We start from the raw sequence: 21,538 nt of genomic DNA, 5'->3' as shown, positions 1-21,538 counted from the left end.
TAAGCTATTTGCACATTTCATATCCTTTAACTATCACAGACATTCTTTCTTGTAGGTATTATTATCCCTAATTTACAGATGAGGAAACAGAGGCATTAAAAAGAAAGACCAGGTCTGCCATCAAGATAACAGAGCTAATAAGTTGTAGAGTTAGGATCAAAGCCTTGAAGTCTGTCTATCTGCAAATTCTGACCTCTTAACAACTTCCCATGTTGCCTTCCTTCACCCAAAGACATTATAACTAGAAGGAATATCAAATACTTCTCCTTCTCCCCACTGTATAAGAATATTGAGACTAACTGAGGTGAAATGACTTGTTCATATCTTTGTAAGTCAATGCCACAACTAAGTCATCTCCTAGTACCACTAACTTGTCTGGGTTTTTAAGAGGGTGGGGTTCTCCCAGCTGAAACATTAAAACCCATCTGGGAAGGAAAAGAGACTTCCTGCAGGGATAAAGTGTAACATGCAGTTAGAAGAGGTGAGAGACTTGGCCATATGAGCAGGACCCTTGGCCACTGGTTTACATCAGTGTGAATGTCTGATAATTGGGCTCCCTAGGAAGCTGGCTGATACCATGTTTCTGGCTGGCTGCTCATGACTTCCAATGAGGGTCCTCCAAGATACTGGAGAAGGCACTCCCAGAACCTCAGGAAGTCCAGTCATTAATACATCCAACAAAAATATATGGTGTCTCAATTAGGTGCTAGACACTGGTCTGAGAGCTGGATATGTAAGGATAAAGATATAAAATAAATCAGCGCTGGGGATCTTAAGTACAGCATGGTTACTATAGTTAATAATACTGTATTGTATACTTGAAATTTGCTAAGAGTAGATGGTGAGTATTCTTATCACACACACACACAAAGTTAACTATGTGAGGTGATGGATGTATTAATTAACTTGATTGTGGTAATCACTTCACAATGTATACTATAGCAAATCAACACATAGTACACCTTAAATAAAATTTTGTCAGCATATCTCAATAAAACTGGTAAAAAAGGTTTCTGACCTCAAAAAGTTCAAAATCATTGTGTGCGTGTGCACACATTTGTCTTAAAATAACACTGCAAGGTTCTTTATGTAGTATGAAATCATTATTATGAGTGTAATTATCAAGGGTTTAGTGCTCATCCTTGCCAGTATCTATGCTAATACTTTTACTATCTACATTTTACAGATGAAGAAATTGAGATGTACAGACATCAGGTGACTGGTTCAGATCCTCACAGCAAATAGTGACAAATAGTGACAGATTCTCACAGCAAATAGTGACAAATCCAGAATAGAGACGTCTCAGGACTTTTTGATAACAAAGACAAAATTCCTAACCCATCAGGGAAGAGGAGGTTCAATAAAAGGTTCACAGAAGAACCGACAATGACGTATGTTTTTCATCCTATTTCTTATTTGTATTTTTGTCCAGATTGTTTCCTCCTCCCAGCTTCAGTTTAGCCCAGACTGCCTGAGTCTAAAAACAAATTATGCACATGAATTTCTCTTTCCTTTTTCAGAAACTAGTGTCATTCCATTTAGCAAATGTGAATAGTGCTTTTCTCTATCACATTGCTCAACTATAGCTTATTCTTAATAGCCTCTACTTTTCTTTGCTTGTGACTTAAAGGTTCTCAGTAATTACCCGTGGGCTGTTTAGACACATAGCCCCAGAGGCTGGTGTGGTCTTCTATTTGCTACATTAGGAAAATTCTATGGAACAGTAACATGAGTGACAGCACCAGTATGCCTTCAAGAAATGATGAGATTATGTAAAGCAAGGGTTTCCCCTACCTTCTGAACTAATTTTATCTTTTTGTGGCTATTTAGAACCCCAAGTGGCATCACCTGACTTTCTGATGCATCATCTGAAGACTATCCCAGATACTTTTATATTAATTAAAAGCCAAAATGCTTGACATGCAAACACTGTAGTAGCTGCCTCTCTCCAGGCAAGCCTGTTATTATATTCATGAAGTGTTTCCTGTAAGCCTTCTTAGACTTGCAGACACTGGGAAAGGAATTGTTTGGTCTGTCCATCACTGCAATTCCTCCTAATTGTTATTTGTATTATTCTGTAAGGCTTTCACTCCCTACAGATTCTGTGACAGTATTAATATTATAATGTACATAGCATATATTTTCCAAGAGTCTGAGGGTAATGTGTATAAAGTGGATTTCAATTCTTCCCAACAGATACTGAAATGCTACAAACTAAACAGAGTGTCTTTACGGAGGTTTGCATGAGTTAGAAAAGTATATCCTCTGCAAGGAAAACCTGCTGGTTCATTTTGCCTTCAGTATATTGAACACTACACCTACCCTGCTTTATTCAGAGTTAGATTCTTGCATAGGCAGAGTTAGTAGCCACCTACACCGTGTGTTTTGAGACACACAGGAATGATCATCTTGTTACAAACATATCCCCATTAGTTCCCCAATCCTCCATTTTCCCATCTTCAAATTCTAGCCAAGAGAAGTATGAATGGTTAGAATAGTAAGAGAAAGAGAGGGTTGTCCATAGACAATTACTACAAAATAAGCCTATTACTTCTCCAATTAATACATCAGAATGGCTTACGGTGTTGAACAGCAAATTTTGATCCTTTAGTTTTTGAAGCAATGAAAATTTCAGCCAAGGAAATGTCTATCTAGGAGAGTAAGATCCAACCTAATTTTAGGTAGTAGGGAGCAAGATGAGGCCACTGGCATGGAAGGTTTTGATAGAGGACTTCCCAAACTTGGAGAGGATACAACTCTTCCAGAGACTATAAAATCATTGATTCTTAGACCTCTCCATGGTCATTCTCACTTGGTAGACGTGGATTGGCATCTGGGAAGTCTCATTTTTATTTTATTTATTTTATTTATTTTTATTTTTTAAAGATTTTATTTATTTATTTGTGAGAGAGAGAATGAGAGACAGAGAGCACGAGAGGGAGGAGGGTCAGAGGGAGAAGCAGGCTCCCCGCCGAGCAGGGAGCCCGATGCAGGACTCGATCCCGGGACTCCAGGATCATGACCTGAGCTGAAGGCAGTCGCCTAACCAACTGAGCCACCCAGGCGCCCGAGAGGCAGTTTGATTTTTTGTTAAATAATTTTTTTTTAAGACTTTGCAGTTTTTAAAAAGTAAATATTTTATTTACTTATTTGTCAGAGAAAGTGCACAAGCACGGGGAGGTGCAGGCAGAGGGAGAAGCAGGCTCCCCACTGAGTAAGGAGCCTGTTGCGAGGCTCCATCCCAGGACCCTGGGATCATGACCTGAGCGAGAGGCAGATGCTTAACCCGCTGAGCCACCTAGGCCACCCAGACATCCCTAGATCATAAATCTTTTTTTTTTTAAAGATTTTATTTATTTATTTGAGACAGAGAGAATGAGAGACAGAGAGCATGAGAGGGAGGAGGGTCAGAGGGAGAAGCAGACTCCCTGCCGAGCAGGGAGCCCGATGTGGGACTCGATCCCGGGACTCCAGGATCATGACCTGAGCCGAAGGCAGTCGCTTAACCAACTGAGCCACCCAGGCACCCTGGGAAGCCTCATTTTTAAACAAACACCCAGGTGGTTCTGATAGATCATTCTGGTCCATAAACCACTCCTTGAGAAATGATGCTCAGGGATAATAAACTAAGATACAGATGATGGAGGCCTAAGAAGAAGACATATCCAAGACACCTTAAACTGTTTCACAGTATTTCTAATGGCTGGTATTCCTAATACGCTCTTTTTTTTTTTAATTATGTTATGTTAATCACCATACATTACATCATTAGTTTTTGATGTAGTGTTCCATGATTGTTTGCGTATAACACCCAGTGCCCCATGCAGAACGTGCCCTCTTTAATACCCATCACGAGGCTAACCCATCCCCCACTCCCCTCCCCTCTAGAACCCTCAGTTTGTTTCTCAGAGTCCATAGTCTCTCATGGTTCGTCTCCCCCTCTGATTTCCCCCCCTTCATTTTTCCTAATATGCTCTTTTGACTTAAACTGTTCATCCTGTATTTTTGCTCAATGAAACACCAACCTCACACTAACCATATTTTTTCCCTGTCTCCAAAAGAAATCTTTTTTTTCCAGACAATCACTTGCTCTTTTCCAATTTTGCTGCTTATTCTTACATCTCTCTGTCTTTTAGATTTCTGGGTTTGGGGGCTTTCTGGTTTTGTTGTTTGTTTGTTTGTTTTCAGGTAAATGAATCTTTGGGCTCTCCTTTCTGCTTCCTAGAGACTGGCTTTTTGTTCATTATTGTAGCTCAGCTCTCTCTACTGTTTTTAGCGTATTGACTTCTGATCCATGATCTTTGGTAAGAAACTGCCTATTCTAATCCTGACCCAATGGGGCCTTTAAAGTGCAGGGTGACAGAATTTAACATAAACGGTCAAGTCATGATAAACCAAAAAAATGAGAGAACACTGAAAAAACATACAATGGGAGTTCTTTGAAAATTAAAAATAGAAATATAGAACCTGATAATTCCACTAGCAGGTATTTACCCAAAGAAAACAAAAACACTAATTCAGAACAATATAAGCACCCCTATACTTATTGCTGCATTATTCACAGTAGTCAACATATGAAAGCAGCCCAAGTGTCCATCAATAGAAGAAAGGATAAAAAAAGATATGGCATGTGCACGCGCGCGTGCGCACACACACAGGAGTATTACTCAGCCATAAAAAGGATGAGATCTTGCCATTTGCAACAACATGGATGGACCTAGAAGGTATAATGCTAAGTGAAATAAGTCAGACAGATAAAGACAAATACCATACAATTTCTTTTTTTTTTTAAAGATTTTATTTATTTATTTATTTGAGAGAGAGAGAGAGCGAAACAGCATGAGAGGGGAGAGGGTCAGAGGGAGAAGCAGGCTCCCCGCTGAGCCGGGAGCCCGATGTGGGACTCAATCCCAGGACTCCGGGACCATGACCTGAGCTGAAGGCAGTCGCTTAACCAACTGAGCCACCCAGGCGCCCCAAATACCATACAATTTCATTCATATGTGGAATCTAAAACAAAAAACAAAACCCCACATATGCATAAACAGCAAAACCAGAATCAGACCTATAAAAACAGAGAACAAATGGATAGTGGGCAGATGGGGAATCTATACATATAACAGTGTGCATTCTATTGACTATTTCATTCTTGTACTAGAGTTTTCTGTATTCCAAAATACAATTCTGAGTTTAAAGATTTAAGAATATTTGTATTATTTTTTCTTATTTTGGTTTTCTGGAAATATCTAAGGCTTGTCTCCCAATAGCTAAAATCCTGCTTTCTGAATCTATGTACCAGAAGTCTCAATGGCATTGATCTCTGGGAAAAACGCTATTTAAATTGTAAAAATATATTTTGTTCGTTAATTTCAGTAATTCACTCTTTAATGAAGATGTATTTAAGGATCTCCTATTATGGTTCAGGCACTGTGCTTAGAGGTGAGAAATACAATGGTGAAGAAACACACCCTCTTGGAACTTGCCAACTATTATGACACAGAAATGACAAAAGCACAGTTACATGAAGCAATTATTTAAATAAATTTTAAATGCTAAAGGAATCTTGAAATTCAATGGAAATATCATTTGCATTTTCCATTTTCTAATAAGAATACTTGTCTCTTCTCCTCTCTCTTAAAAAAAGAAAATGAAAAAAGAAAATGATTACAATACAAATTAAAGAATGACATGCTTCCCTCTTCAGAGAAACTTGCATAAGCCATCCAGAAGAAAATATTTATCCTAACTCTCTAGCTTAGAAACTTGTGACAATTCAAAGCTTAAGAGATTATACAGTAGGGTGTGCGTGAAAGGGATAGATGGACAGGCATGGGCTTTTCTGTTTGTTTTCTGAACTGGCGGTAAAAACATCCTTCTCCAATTTTAATCCCAGAATTACCATGTGGAACCAGATGCAAAGCACTTGATTCGTTCGGAAGATTTAACAGGAAAGTGTCTCTCGTTAAATTTTGTTTTGTGCAATGTTCTCCACTGTCTGGGCATAGAGAAGCCAGCCATCTCACCTCAACCAGAAACTGTTTTGAGTCTAGAAATCCAATCACATACTTCAATATTCACTCTGAAGCTGAGATAAAGCTTTAAGGTTCACATGATAGGAAACAGGGTTGGTGTTCCTAAAGAGAAACTGAAGCTGTAAGATATATTTTAGTCCTGTTTGCAAGAAAATTAGCCTAATGCTATCACCTTTTAAGCAGAACAAAATTCTTAATAAAAAGCAAAGAGATATTTATCTTTCATATAGAAACTTTTATGTAATTTTTGGTTCTTTCACATGTAAGCTTTTTGAAGGGAGAAAAAAACAACAAATCATGTTAACCTTTACAGCATTAAAAAAGTGATACACTGAAAGCATAATTAACTTTGTTCTTTTAACATAACATGGTTGCTTTGATAGATCCCAGCTTATTGCGTCTCCATAGGCCACTTTCTCAGTACGCACAGATAAATAAGGAGATTAAACAATTTTTGTGACCTACACTAAGGTCATACTTTAATTATTATGCTAATTTCATGCACTAGATTCTGTAGGTATACTATTTTCCCACTAGTTAATAAAATAGACTTTAAAACATATCTGGAATATAAGGAGGAGGCCCTCTCATACATTAAGATGCTCTGTTTGATAGATATGAGGGCCGCTGGAAAGAATTTCTATCTTGTTATTGATCCTCAAACTTCTAACTGATAAATCAGGTCATGATCCTGGAGTCCCCGGATCGAGTCCCGCATCGGGCTCCCTGCTCGGCAGGGAGTCTGCTTCTCCCTCTGACCCTCCCCCGTCTCATGTGCTTGCTCTCTCTCATTCTCTCTCTGTCAAATAATAAATAAAAAAAAAATCTTAAAAAAAAGATAAATCTCAATTAGAATTAATTTATTTAGTGCAGCTGCATCTCAAATGTCTACACTTTACTACTGAGGGAACCATTTTTATGAGATCTCCCTACCAGTTACTCTGTCAAATCAAATAACTAACCTGTTGGCAATCTTACAACTGACCAAACAGGCTAGAATAAATTAATGAAGCAAAAAGTCAGAAACACAGATTCTGTGCTTTCTTCACCTAATTCTGCAAAAGGTTTTGAGGTTCCATATTTGTAAGGTCACAATCTATAATATCCCGGTATATAGGAAAGGGGATTGATTTTGCTGTATTTTGGGAGGTCTGTATAATCAAAGGGTCTCCTTTTCTAATAATATTTGAGAATTGAATCAACTCTAAATCCACATTGGCTGCAAAAGGGCAGAAACCTGGGTTCTGTTTGCAGTTTTTCCAGTAATTAACCGAATGCCCCTCCTCTTTTTAAAGACAGCTTCTTGGCATATAATTGACATGCATTGAACCAAACATATTTAAAACGTATAATCTCAAAAGTTTTGACATGTATACACTCATGAGACTATCACTATAGTTAAGATAGAGAAGATATTCATCACCCCACAAATTTTCCTGTGCTTCTTTCTACCCATCCTCCTGGCACCAGGCAACCATTGGTGTGCTTTCTGTCACTATGTATTAGTTTGCATTTTCTAGGATTAATGTAATTGAGACAATACAATATATACTCTTTTTTGTCTGGCTTCTGTCACTGTGATAGTTAATTTTATGTGTCAGCTTGACTGGGCTAAGGGATGCCTAGATAACTGGTAAAATACTATTTCTGTGTGTGTGAGGATGTTTCCAGACGGGATTAGCATTTGAATCAGTAAACGGAGTAAAGAAGATCGACCCTCACCAATGTAGGTAGGCACCATCCTTTGACGGCTCCAATAGAACAAAAAGGCAGAGGAAGGATGAATTATTTTTCTTTCTCTCTCCCTGCTTGAGCTGGGATATCCATTTCCTCCTGCCCACAGATATTGGAGCTGCTGTCTCAGGACTTCAGACTCAGACCAAATTGTACTGCAGCTTTCCTGGTTCTCCAAAACTTGCAGATGTCAGAGAGTGGTATGTCAGAGAGATTGCACGAACCAATCCCCATAATAAATTTTCTCTTACATAACTCTATCTATATCTATATATCCTACTGGTTCTTTTTCTCTGGAGGACCTTGATTGATACAGTCACTTGGAACAATTATTTTGAGATCCACTCATGTTATTATGTGTATCACAAGTTAATTCCTTTCTATTGCTCAGTACTATTCCATTATATGGATATACTACTATTTGTTTATCCATCCACTTGTTGATGGACATTTTGGCTATTTCCAGTTTTTGTGTTTTACAATTAAAGTGGCTATGAACATTCAAATGTTTACTACAAGACACTGTAGTAAAATAAGCTTTCATTTCTCTTGAACAAATATTGGGGAATTGAATGGCTAGATTTACATGGTAGGTGTATGTTTAACTTTCTAAGAATCTGCCAAACTGTTTTCCAAAGTGGATGTATCATTTTATACTCCCATCAACAAGAGTTCCAGTTCTTCCATAACCTTGCCAACACTTGGTATGATCATGATAATATATGCCTTATCTGCTTCATAGTAATAAATGATTGTATCAGGCTAATACCTTACTCTGGAATTCTCTTTTGCATGTCAGAAACTGATACTTCTTTTTTTTCCTCTCTTTGCATTACTTCTTAACAAATCTTAGTTTCCAATAAGGACAATAGGTGCATTGAGCCAATTATGGCTAAGGCCATCTATTTGGAAAGACATAAAGGTGAAGACATTATTAATCTCCCAAATATATATATGTATATATATATAAAATTAAAATTAAAGATCATAAATGATGGAAATAAGAAGTAGCACACCATAGATAAAAGATAAAAGGCTTTGTAAATCAGAAAAGATCATGTAACTAAAAGAAAAGTCAGAACTGCTTTTAGTATTAATGGTAATAGTTGTGATATTTTAGAACTACTGACCTAACATCCTAGGTCAAACAAGGTAAACAGTAACCAAGTTCAAGAACATAAGATAATATATTTTTTTTTAAAGACAGTTTAACAAACTTATAGATTCTAGGTTTAAAGAACGTAGGTAGGGGCGCCTGGGTGGCTCAGTCGTTAAGCGTCTGCCTTCGGCTCAGGTCATGAACCCGGGGTACTGGGACAGAGCCCCGCATCGGGCTCTCTGCTCAGCGGGAAGCCTGCTTCTCCCTCTCCCACTCCCCCTGCTTGTGTTCTCTCTCTCTCGCTGTGTCTCTCTCTGTCAAATAAATAAATAAAATATTTAAAATAAAAAAAAAAAGAACATGTGGGTTCTGGGTGCCATGGTGAAGGTATATGAAAGGGAAGGCCATATAACTAGTGTGAAATGGATTCATTTTCCTTTTAAATAGCTAAGGAAAAATAATTTATTTGTTTTACTTTAATGATTTGCTCTTTTACGCAATATTTCTTTATTCTTCAAAAGCTATTAGAATGTGTTAATCATTTATGAACTTTGCTTTTGTTCTAAAACAAAACAACCAAAAACAAAAAAAAAAAAACAAAAAACCCCCCCAAAACTATAAATGTGAAATACAGAAAACCCAGAAAGAATTAAATCAATTTCTTTCCTTTTTGGAAATTTAACTCTGTCAAGTAAACAGCACTTTTCTTTTTCTGATGATGCATATTAATTGCAAGTTATCAGCATGGTTTCCTATTCATCAGGGACAATTTTATAATTGTTAACTTCAGAGAAGTAAAATAACAGAGGGCTTCTTATATTAACATGTAGGAAGTGTTACAAAAAGCACTGGGTGAACAAAGGGCTTCAAATTATTAGAAGGACATAATATTGGTTATATGTGTTCATAGAATGAGAAAGATATTTTTAGTTTCTTTCAATTTTTCAATTGCTGTGAAGCTGCATTATTTGAGTACTGATTCTTAGGGCTGGCTATCTTGCTAATTTTTAAGAATGAGGATGGAATGTCATATAAATGGGGTAAAAGAAGTACACTGAGGGACTGCTACATCTAATTTGAGCTCTGAATTTTTCCCCCATATTCATCTTGCAATGCTCAGCTCAAATTTTAACTTCTATGAGAAACCTTCCCTGTTACCCCTGGTTACAAATTATATATATATATATATATATATATATATATATACACAAGCTTTACTATAATTTTTATCATTACGTACATAATTTTCTGAGAAAATAATTTTCAGAAAATATTTACACATTGTCTCTGATCTAACAAAATGCCTTGAAACAAGTAAGAATTTTATACGTTACTCATCTAATGGCAGTTTATCCTTGAGTAATAAGATGCCTTTTAGAAAAAAGTGGGAACTTCAAAGAATTTTAGACACATGTCATTCCTAGTAGTCAACAGAGTGTCTAACATCTCAATTTCCCTCTTCTCTTTCAACAGAGGTCTCTGTTTATTGCTATCCAGGACCATATTTGATTTGGCAATTTGGTGTCTTGTCAGTGTCTCCATGAAGCGTTCATGATGATGAGCTATGTGGGACAATAAAATAGAGCAGAGCAGTGATGTCTCAAGCAGCCCCTGCTTAACCATCTATTTTGTCTGACCTGAAGTGAATGGCTCAAATAGTTGACAATAGAGACAACATGTGGACAATTTTTGTTTGCTTATTTACAGTCTACAAACTTATTTAACCACTACTGCTGAATATCCTCAAGACTTACACTAATGTCTCCAGAAATTAATGTAAAAGGAGTAATTGCAAAATCATTCATCAAGGAAAAGGAAATACATCACTTATAGAATGTGAGAAGAAATGCTGCCCTATAATCACCTTGTACAATTAATTAGTGCAATGAACTGGGTTGTACTGACAACTGGACAGTTGTGCTATGGTACCAATACCCTTGTCCTGGAAGAGCTGGGTAAGCCAGGGGCACGTGGCTTCCTATTTACTTCACTGGCCATTCAAATATCATCATTTTCTTGGGCATTGTGATGTGAAGAAGGCTGGAAAGCAAACAAGCCTTGAAAGCATGGGGATTGATCATTCTCCTCGTCACAAAACAAGCCTATCATTGGGGCGCCTGGGTGGGTCCGCCGTTTAGCGTCTGCCTTCGGCTCAGGTCATGATCCCAGGGTCCTGGGACTGAGCCCCGCATCTGGTTCCCTGCTCGGCGGGAAGCCTGCTTCTCCCTCTCCCACTCCCTCTGCTGGGGTTCCCTCTCTCGCTGTCTCTCTCTGTCAAAAAATAAATAAAAATCATACAAAAAAAAAAAAACAAGCCTATCATTGACTTCATGCTGTAAAATTATATCAGCATGGGAAAGGAATTTCAGGAGGGAATTTCATAATGAAGAGTTTTCTTTTGGGGTGTGAGAAAGGAAGGAGGAGGGAAATGGAAGAAAAGTCAAATAAAACACAATCGGGTTGGGGTGAATGACTCATATACTGATCTCTTGCACACAAATTAAAATAAAATTGGTTCAGTATGGGTTCCTGCAGTTGTTGCTAGAGAGGCAAAGATAGGAAAGGAAAAGGTAGTTCCCATGCTGGAATTGCTGACACTCTAGTTGGGAAAATGACATACTGAAGTCCAGATGCACGGTCTCATACAGGACGTGCAAGCTGAGTTTTTCAGCATAGAAATGCAGAGATTGCTGAGGACTGTGCTGGTCAGGGGATGCAGGACCTCTGGGTGATTGATCTTATGGGGTGCATAGGGCTGGGGAGAAGGAAATCTAAACAGGAGAAATGGGAGGGAGGAAGTGGCAGCCATAAGGAAACAGAACGTGTCTAGCAAGCCACAAAACAGGGCTCACCCAGAGAAATATCAAGAAACGTGCAGAACCAAGCTGCGAGCTCCTAAGAGAGGCCCAGTCTTATTCCCTTTAGTCCCCAGTGATAGCCATTTGACCGGGAACACAGTAGGGCTCAGCTGTTTATTAAATGAGGTAGCAATGATTTATTAGCATTTTTTTGCAAGATTAGGGAGGTTGAACTTTATGTTGTTTAAGGCTGGAAAAAAAAAATCCCTGAAAGCTTTCAGAGAATATATACATATAATTTTACTGAAATAATCATTTTAATAGAAATGAACAATATGAAAAATACAAACAAAAACAAATATCCTTTTTGGGCACTTGGGTGGCTCAGTTGGTTAAGCGTCTGCCTTCAGCTCAGGTCATGATCCCAGGGTCCTGGGACTGAGTCCCGCACTGGGCTCCCTGCTCAGCGGGGAGTCTGCTTCTCCCTCTCCCTCTGCCTGCCTCTCTGGCTACTTGTGCTCTCTCTCTCTATCTCTGTCAAATAAATAAATAAAATCTTTAAAAATAAATAAATAAATAAATAACCTTTTTGCATGATATTTTAAGCTCTACAAGATGCTTCCATAATTACCAATTATTGCCCTCTTTTGGAGATATAGCATAATTGTTAAATAATCATTTAATTAAAGCTGAGAAATTGGACAATATAGCTATAGCAAGTTTCATGACAATTATTTTGCATAACACTAAATGCTACCTGAATAAATGTATATAATAAAGTATTTCCGCTAACAATGATTTTTTAAAAAAAAATTCCATTCTCTATCCTTCATCAAACATGTCACCACGGTCCCATAGAAGAATCAATATAAACTAACAGAGCAACTTCAGTTTAGAGATAGAGAAACTGAAACATAAGTAGTGATTTCACAGAAAAGTACATTGTCTTGCCCACAGTTACTCAAAACACTGAATCAACCAGACTTCAATTTAGAACCATCTCCCAAAAGGCTGCAGCTAGCATAATTTTCAGAGCTATTTCAAAAAGAAAGATAATGTGAACTAGAACACCCTAATTTTGTTCTGAACAAATTAAAGTTTTTTTGTTTTTTTATTTAATTTCTTTTCTTATTATGTTATGTTAATCACCATACATTACATCATTAGTTTTTGATGTAGTGTCCCACGATTCATTATTTGCATATAACACCCAGTGCTCCATGCAGAATGTGCCCTCTTTAATACCCATCACCAGACTAACCCATCCTCCTACCCCCCTCCCCTCTAGAACCCTCAGTTTGTTTTTCAGAGTCCATAGTCTCTCATGGTTCATCTCCCCCTCTGATCTCCCCTCCTTCATTCTTCCCCTCCTGCTATCTTCTTCTTCTTCTTCTTTATTTTTAACATATAATGTATTATTTGTTTCAGAGGAACAAATTAAAGTTTTAAGAACAACTTCATACACCTATAGTCAGCACTGCCTTACTGTATTTCATTATTATTTTTAAGATTATCCTAAATTAGTGTATTTACCAAAGGAATACATTAGTTTTAAGAAGAACACAGCACTGGGGGCGCCTGGGTGGCTCAGTTGGTTAAGCGACTGCCTTCGGCTCAGGTCATGATCCTGGAGTCCCTGGATCGAGTCCCGCATCGGGCTCCCTGCTCGGCAGGGAGTCTGCTTCTCCCTTTGACCCTCCCCTCTCTCATGTGCTCTCTCTCTCATTCTCTCTGTCTCAAATAAATAAAATCTTTAAAAAAAAAAAAAGAAGAAGAACACAGCACTATATAAGCTTAAGAATAATTACAGGTGTTTTCTCATTCTACTCGATTCCTAGAGATTGGTTCAAGCTGAGGAAACATCAAACATGTTCCATAAGTTTTCTGTAAGATCATGTAGAAAACTGTTCAAATTTGCATACTGAGTAATCATTTATTTATTATTAAAAATAAAGGTAAGTGAAAACTTTACAAGTGCTCTTCAAAATCTTCAATGCTATTTTTTCCATTATATATACATTTTTTATTATGTTATGTTAATCACCATACATTACATCATTAGGTTTTTTTTTTAAAGATTTATTTTTTTTATTTTTATTTTTTTAAAGATTTTATTTATTTATTTGAGACAGAGAGAATGAGAGAGACAGAGAGCACATGAGAGGGGGGAGGGTCAGAGGGAGAAGCAGGCTCCCCGCCGAGCAGGGAGCCCAATGCGGGACTCGATCCAGGGACTCCAGGATCACGACCTGAGCCGAAAGCAGTCGCTTAACCAACTGAGCCACCCAGGCGCCCACATCATTAGTTTTTGATGTAGTGTTCCATGATTCATTGTTTGCATATAACACTCATTTCCATTATATTTTAAGGAAACATGGGTATGAATTTTTGCTTTCACTATAAGGTAAACAACAATATACTAATGCCTTGGCTTTTTTAAAAAATGTACTTGGAAATAATTTTAAACTTATGGAAGAACTGCAAAGATATTACAGAGAATTATTGTACACTTTTCACTCAGTGTCCCCTCACATTAATATCTTACATTTTCATAGGACAATTATTAAAACAAAGTAAACTTGGTTCAATACTATTAACCAAATTACATATTTTATTTAGATTTAACCAGGTTTTCCTTATTCTGTCCCAGAATCCAAACCAGGATTCCACCTCACATCTAGTTATTATGTCTTCTTAGTACCCTTAGAGGGACCAAGAACACTGACACTTGAAGAGTACTGATCACTTATTTTGTAGAATGTTCTTCAATTTGGATTTGTCTGATGTCTTCTCATGATTAGGATGAGGTTGTGCATTTTTGCAAGAATATTCCAGAAGTGATATACCCTTCTTGGTGCATTAAGTACCCTTGGAGGGTAAATGATGTTGTTGTGTCTTATTACTGGTGATTTTAATTTGGATGATTTAGTTTGGCTAGTGTCTGCTGTGTTTCTGCACTGTAAAAGTGACTATTTCCCCCTCTATAGTTAATAAATGCCCTGGGGGAGACACTTTGAGACTATGCAAATATTCTTTTTCTCTTAAACTTTTGCCCAATAATTTAGAATCCACTTGTGATTTTGTCTGCTTTGACAGCATTTTTGTTGTTGTTGTAATTCAGACTATATAACTGAACCATATAGAAAAAAAATATAAAAAGACCTGATTGCTTACAGATCTTAGATTTCTTCCCTTTCTCCCTTCCTCCCTCCCTCCTTCTCTCTCTCTCTTTTTTTTTTCCCCTGACAATGCAAACAAATGCCAGGGAATTTCTCTTGAGCACAAGATTTTCCACATTGTTATAGAAACTAAGTAATGATAGAGAATATTAATAATACTTTATATTCTGCATATTTTATGAGAAACTTAATAGATTCTTTTAGTGTTTAATCTATTTGGCTATTTGTATAGGAAACAATAAACCATTTTCCCCCACTTTGAGAGCTAAAATTTAGATTTTCCAGTTGCTGAATACAGTGAAACAATACATTACCTGATACTCTTCTTCTTGATTTATATTATATTATCAATTTTATTATCTTCAAATCATTTCTTTCTCCTGATGATAAATATTCATTACACCAAATTTATTAAATATTCACTATGCCTCAAGTCACAGAAATCAATTTTTGCTTATTGCATGCACATTTTGTAACTAAATATATGTTATCAATAGCAAGAACCTGGAGTGTAATTTGTTGTGGAGGAAAGCATGCTGGCCTTGAGAAAAAGCTCCTGTATTTCAAAATGATGTTGCATTTTAAGTACAAAAATAAAGCATTAATGGTTAAGTGGAGCTTTGCTAATTCAGCAGTATATTTTAACCATCAATATTTTTTGCCATTTTGTTAAACTAACAGAATTTAAGCTGCCAGTAAGCACATGATGGCTATAGATGCAATAAATCTTTGAGAAAAATGGGAATTTTTCATCCAATTTCATGACAGGAATAACCAAACTAAAAAAGACAACAGTGTGCTCATTAGGACTTAACACTACTTGTATATCTTCTATTGTTCTTAAAGTTCATCTGATTCTTTTTAGTTTTCAGTTCTCTATCTGAATCTTAAATATTCAACTTAGCTCCTAACCTAATGTATAAAATCCATGCAGAAATCAATAAGAATAAATCTATGATGATCTATAATACTTAATGATTGATAAATTTTGAAAAACATTTCTAATAATTTGCTATAATAGCCATTAACCTCCATTAACTATTCATAGCATATTGTAGGAATTTAAATAATTTGACTTTTCAAATAACAATTTAAAGATTATTTTAGTGCTTCTTTCAGTTTATCAGCCATTAAGTATACCTTCAATCATTAATGTTAAAGAAATACAGTTCAGAGTTAATCCAGTGCAAATTTCTTGAGAATCATTTCTTTAAAGTGAAATGTAACTGCTCGAATTAATCTAAAAACAAGATTTCATTAAAAATTAGCTATACTTTTGTTCTTCTACAAAGAACACCCTCTTGGTCTTTAATTGCTGTGGTCAAGAGGAGCCATATGCTTGTTGGACTTGATATGCAATTTTAAATTGAACTTGACTCCCTAGAGGAGGAGTACAGAATTCATTATAGAGGTCTTAAGACAAGTTTTGAAATTCAGTGTTATAATCATCCACTCCAAAGTTTTATTCCTCCTCTCATTTCAGTTTTCTTTTGAATAAAATGTGAATGTCAATAGTTTGCTTAATAGAGTTTTGAGTAAAGTCAATAAGTGAAGCCAAAATGTTATTCAGTTGAACCTCTTAGCTCTGTTATGGATAAAATCCTGTACATTTTTCATGATACTTACTAGAAAACTGGTTTGATTATTATCATTTAAATTTATTAAATACATTTCTGAGGACTACATGTAGTGAAACTTTCTCATGAGTTCCTTGGAAATGAAAACCCCTTGGGAAAATTATCTATTAAGTCAAACATGTTTTTGTAAGCTTCACTATGCATTTATAATTCAAATGTATCTTTATATTTGCAAACAACACATTTAGATCACATCTTACATAATGCAACCATCATTTGGTTCTGATTTATTAAACTGGAAAATGAAGTGTTTACTTAATTGGTATTTCTTTAACTTATACATATCTGCATATGTTACAAAGTAGGCAGTAAGAGTAAACAATCTGACTCTTGAAAGAACAATAAAATGGAGAGAGTGACTAACTAAAATTGAGGAGTAGTTTAGAAAGCATGTGAGCTTTTAGCTATCAGATTTGCCTATTTATCTCTGAGGTCAGATGCTTAAAAATACCCTTCTATTATAGACCAGATTATCCAGATACATTTTTAATTGCAATTTATTATTTTAGAAATGATGCTTTTGAAAATTTTTAAGATTTTATTTATTTGACAGGGAGAGAGAGAGAGAGAGAGAGAGCACAAGCAGGGGGAGCAGCAGAGGGAGAGAAGCAGGCTCCTTGCTGAGCAGGGAGCCCAATGCGGCGCTCGATCCCAGGATCCTGGGATCATGACCTGAGCCTAAGGCAGATTCTTAACCAACTGAGCCACCCAGGTGCCCCTTTTGAAACTTTTTAAAAAAGAAATGTTTGAAACTTGTTAGCTTTTCTATTGAAACCAACAGAAGGAGTGCTCTTGTCAGATTATATATGTATTCAAATAGAAATAATATGAAGCCAGTCCCCTTGTAGTTACACTTTATAGTGATACCTCCAATACAATTTTTACAGTGTTCAGTTTTTCTCCTCAGGTGAAAATGAATGTAAAAACACACTGAGCTCCTCAATGCAATGCAGAACACAAAAGAAAAATTATCTTCAATATTGCCCCTGAAAGATGTTTACATTGGGAAGTATAGGAATTATGGCTGGATGGGTAAGGTCATCAGGATGTTTCAGAGAGGTCTGCTCCATACTGTTTTATTTGGCAGGGAAATCCAGAATCAGCAAAATTATTTTATAGAGAAGAAAGTGATTTGTTGGAAAATACTAACATACGAAGAAGAAATGAACCCATCTACTTATCACTAATAAAACAGTTATTATTTATCAGAGTACACAATGACCAGAAAGACATAGAGCACCATCTTCAAAAGCTGTCAATTAGTAGAAAAGACAGACAGGTAAATAATTAATTACAATAATGTGTAATAAAAGCCTTAAGAAAGATGTGTACAAGATATATTGGTCCTTAGAGAAGAGTAAGGACCTCTTGAAAATGTGATCTGGAAAGAAAAAGGCAGAATGGACAGAGGGTATTTTCTTTAGAGAAGACAGCCTGAATGAAAGCATTGAGGCCTAAAACAGGAAGGCACTGGTGAAGAACTGCCCGGTTCTCCAGTTCAAAGAGACGGAGCATGGGGTAGAGGCAGATGTCTTAGGTAGGCTGAAGCCAAATCAAAGAGGTTCTCTGCTCTGGCACTTATTCTGAGGTCATGAGAAATATACAGAATAATTGTCTAAATGGGAGTAAAGAAATCACATTTGAGTTTTACTCAGTTTGGAAAATGGAACGAAGGCAAAATAAAATCAGGGAGGACAGTTAGAGAGACCATTACAATGGCTAAGGCAAGGAATGATAAGTCCAGCCATAGTAGTGGCATAAAGAAATGGGGAGAGACTTGAGAGTATTTTGGAGTGGAAATAGCAGAATTTTGTGATCACTTATACTTGCAGATGAGGGAGAGGTAAAAGTTGCGAATGGTTTGCAGGTTTTTGGCTTGGATGAATGGTGGCCCAGTTAAACAGGGAGAAAATAAAGGAAGAGGGATATGTTTTGGAGCAAAGATAATGAGTTTAATTTTAGATGTGCTGAATTTGAAATGAAAAAGACTAGCTATGGATGAAAGAAATGAAATAGCCCAGCAATCCTATAAACCACAAATGCTATTTTGGGAATCAATAGATTTTTAAATTGATTGGCAATACCATTTGCTTCTAACAGGCTGCTGGAGTAATTAGGGCTCCTAGTCAATAATAGAAACAGAGAGATTTCAAGAATGACTTAATTTGTTGTGTTAGACTACCACTGCTTTTGGAAAACATAGTTAAATTTATGCTGTATCAGGAAATCAACCAAATTTGGCTTATCTATATAAATAAGCAGCACAATTAGGAGAAAATAAGCATTTGCATTTGGCCAGTGAAGTGATGATAAACTCTAAGATTCCTTTTGGACAACAGTGAAATAAGTTAGCTCAAGCCATTCCAATGTGATGTAAATAAGCAATCATCTCAAAAATTCACCAATGAATCCATGAATCATTTGGGTCATCATGGTGACTCCAGTTTAAACTTAACATGGCACAAATACACTTTAGTTGTTGAACTCCTCACACCATTCTTTGAGAAATCTGAATTTTAAGAACCATTGCCAGAATAGTAATTAAATGAAAGGAAGTATATTAGCTAAGAATATCAATAATTAATAAATCAAGCTTGTGTTAGTGACCTGTACTGTGGTTAGCTCTATTAAGGGCACTGTGCAGGACAAAGAGAGAATTAAGAAGCTTAAGATCTAATCAGGAAGACAAAAGATGCATTAAAAAAAAAAAAAATCAGAGGGAGCCAAACAGAAGGCAAGATAGTTTACTGGTTAAAAATGTAAGTCTAGAGTAGACTGTCTGGGCTTGATTCTCCAGTTATTAGCCATGCAATATTGGGCAAAATACTCACCCTCTCAGAGCTTCAATTTTCTCATCTGTACAATGTGATGATATTTGTGTCTGCTACACGAGTTGGTTTGAGAATTAAGTGAGATGATAACATGGGATTAAGGCAGTGCTATGCACACGCTAACCATTCAGTAAGTATTAGCTCTAATAATGATAGTAATTAGTATTATTATACCCATTGGTAAGGATATGCAAGTGCTAAAGGGTTTCAAAAAAGGGGAAGTTCAATTAGGCCTGGAGCATTTATGCTACATGCAGATGCTTTAAAAAGAGGTTAAGCTTTGTGAGATAAAGAAGAAACAAGGTCACTGTAAATCTCTTCTACAAAATTCATTCATTCATTCATTTTAAAATTACATGTAAAAACATTGAACCATTATTTGATACCAGGTGTTAAAGGCCATGAAGTGGCAAGGGTGACTAAAATAAGGATTCATTTTGGAGACCAGTGAGGTATAAATAAATGTGGGGCCATTCATGAGTAACAGGGTAGAGGGTAGACCATTGTTCACCACTGTTTTCACTACAGCAGTCCTTTGCTACCCAATAAACATGCACTGTATGTCTAATAAGCCACAAAGGGGCATGAAAGCTTATGTATCTCCTTCAGTCTTTTCTTTCCGAAACGCTCTTATTAAAACTCTGTGCCTTTAGAAATAGTACATTCTAGGCAGGAAAAAGCACAGGGAACAGCTGGTTTGGGACATTCCCACACACTTTTTGTCTAGCTCTGTGAAGAATCTCACGGTCAGAATTTCAAAGAGTTTTCAACAGCCAATGTATAATTGACACTCTCTTCCAGAATTTATCTTTGGCAATGTCTATGTGCAGGCTATTGAAAGACTCTGGAATAAGTTAGTTGTATTGTAACTTAAGGATACAAGTCTTAAATTGGCCTTCCTATTTCCTGACATTCTCTAAGAAACACCACTGTATTTCAATCTCTTTTGCCAACTCAAGGTTTTTGTGTTAGCACTCAGTTGCAAAGTCTACGGTTTTGACTAAATTTACTGGCCTAATTCAGTCACACAGACAATCAATTTAGTTAATTTAATTGGTTTGGAGAACTTTTCACTGAATTAATTGATTATTTTTTTACCTCAACAGGCTGAATGACTAGACTGGACTTCTGAAAATGTATTTTCTGAGCATGTACAAAAGATAATTGTTTCCTTGTTCAATCCTGGTATCTACGCCATGAAAATTTACATGGAAAAAAGCCCAAAGACAAAATTATAAATGGATATTCCCCCTCTCAGATCAATATTTGGAAAAACAATTTCCCTCTCCCACCCTTCCACTCTCAAGCTCACCCTTGCTTCATGCACTTAAGAGGTTTATTATTAATATTGCCTTTGATATTTGTGCAAATCACCTTCTACTTTTAAATGCCAATTCAGAATCATCTGGAATCATGTCTAATCAGATGTATTCTATAAACCATATTCATGAATACTAAATTTTCCTTCATATGTTTTTTTTTTCTTAATTCTACCATTTTCTTTAGTACCCAAAATACCTTTTTGAAAACTGTCACTTGGGTAAGGGTCTGAGATATTATCAGAATAATTTGCTTCCATCCTTCCAACTGCTAATGACATTTATTTAGAGCATCCCATTTTCTTTTCTGCTCGATGAATCTAATTTTATTAAGTCACCATTCTAAGCATTGCATCTGGTGTTTTGTTTGATAGGACAGATTTGTGGGGAAAGTTCAACAACACATTATGATCAAGCATTGTTTGGATTAATATAACATGAATACACAAGCCCACATTACAATTTAAGTTTTATATTTCACATGCAAAAAAAAAAGTTCTTTAAACAATTTAGATGAATTTCATGGTTTGTTATTGAACATCTTTAGAAAGTATCCTATTATTCTAAATGACATCTTTGTAAAAAATGCAGAGCAGTTATCATGGAAAGTGCAAAAATTAAATAAGGTAATTTTTTTCAGAGTGAGTATATATTCGTTTTACATGTTTTACTTGGAATCAACTGTTAACAAATCTGTCTTCAACCATTCACTGACCAGCACTGGCAAATCCTGTTTTCAAGTTCTTAGCACCTTTTAAAATTTGAGCCTTTGATTGTTAAGCCTACAGCCTCTTTCAGAACTTTTTAAATTCCATATTTTAATCCTCCCTGAGACTTTTTTTTTTTTTTTGCTGTTTGCCAGTGCAGAGAATATTCTCTTCTCTTCCACTGTCCCAACTCAGTATTACT

The 21,538-nt window shown here is 36.3% G+C and overlaps 1 protein-coding gene across 1 annotated transcript in view; it reads right to left on the bottom strand.

Annotated features, from left to right (window-relative positions):
• Positions 1-21,538, bottom strand: part of NRXN1 (neurexin 1) — a 1,112,161-nt gene that overhangs the window by 726,389 nt on the left and 364,234 nt on the right.

This window comes from Neomonachus schauinslandi, chromosome 10 (assembly GCF_002201575.2).
Source record: "Neomonachus schauinslandi chromosome 10, ASM220157v2, whole genome shotgun sequence".
In the NCBI taxonomy this organism is placed as follows: Eukaryota; Metazoa; Chordata; class Mammalia; order Carnivora; family Phocidae; genus Neomonachus; species Neomonachus schauinslandi.
Note: the sequence above shows the minus strand (reverse complement) of the source record. Positions and strands in the feature narration are given on the sequence as shown.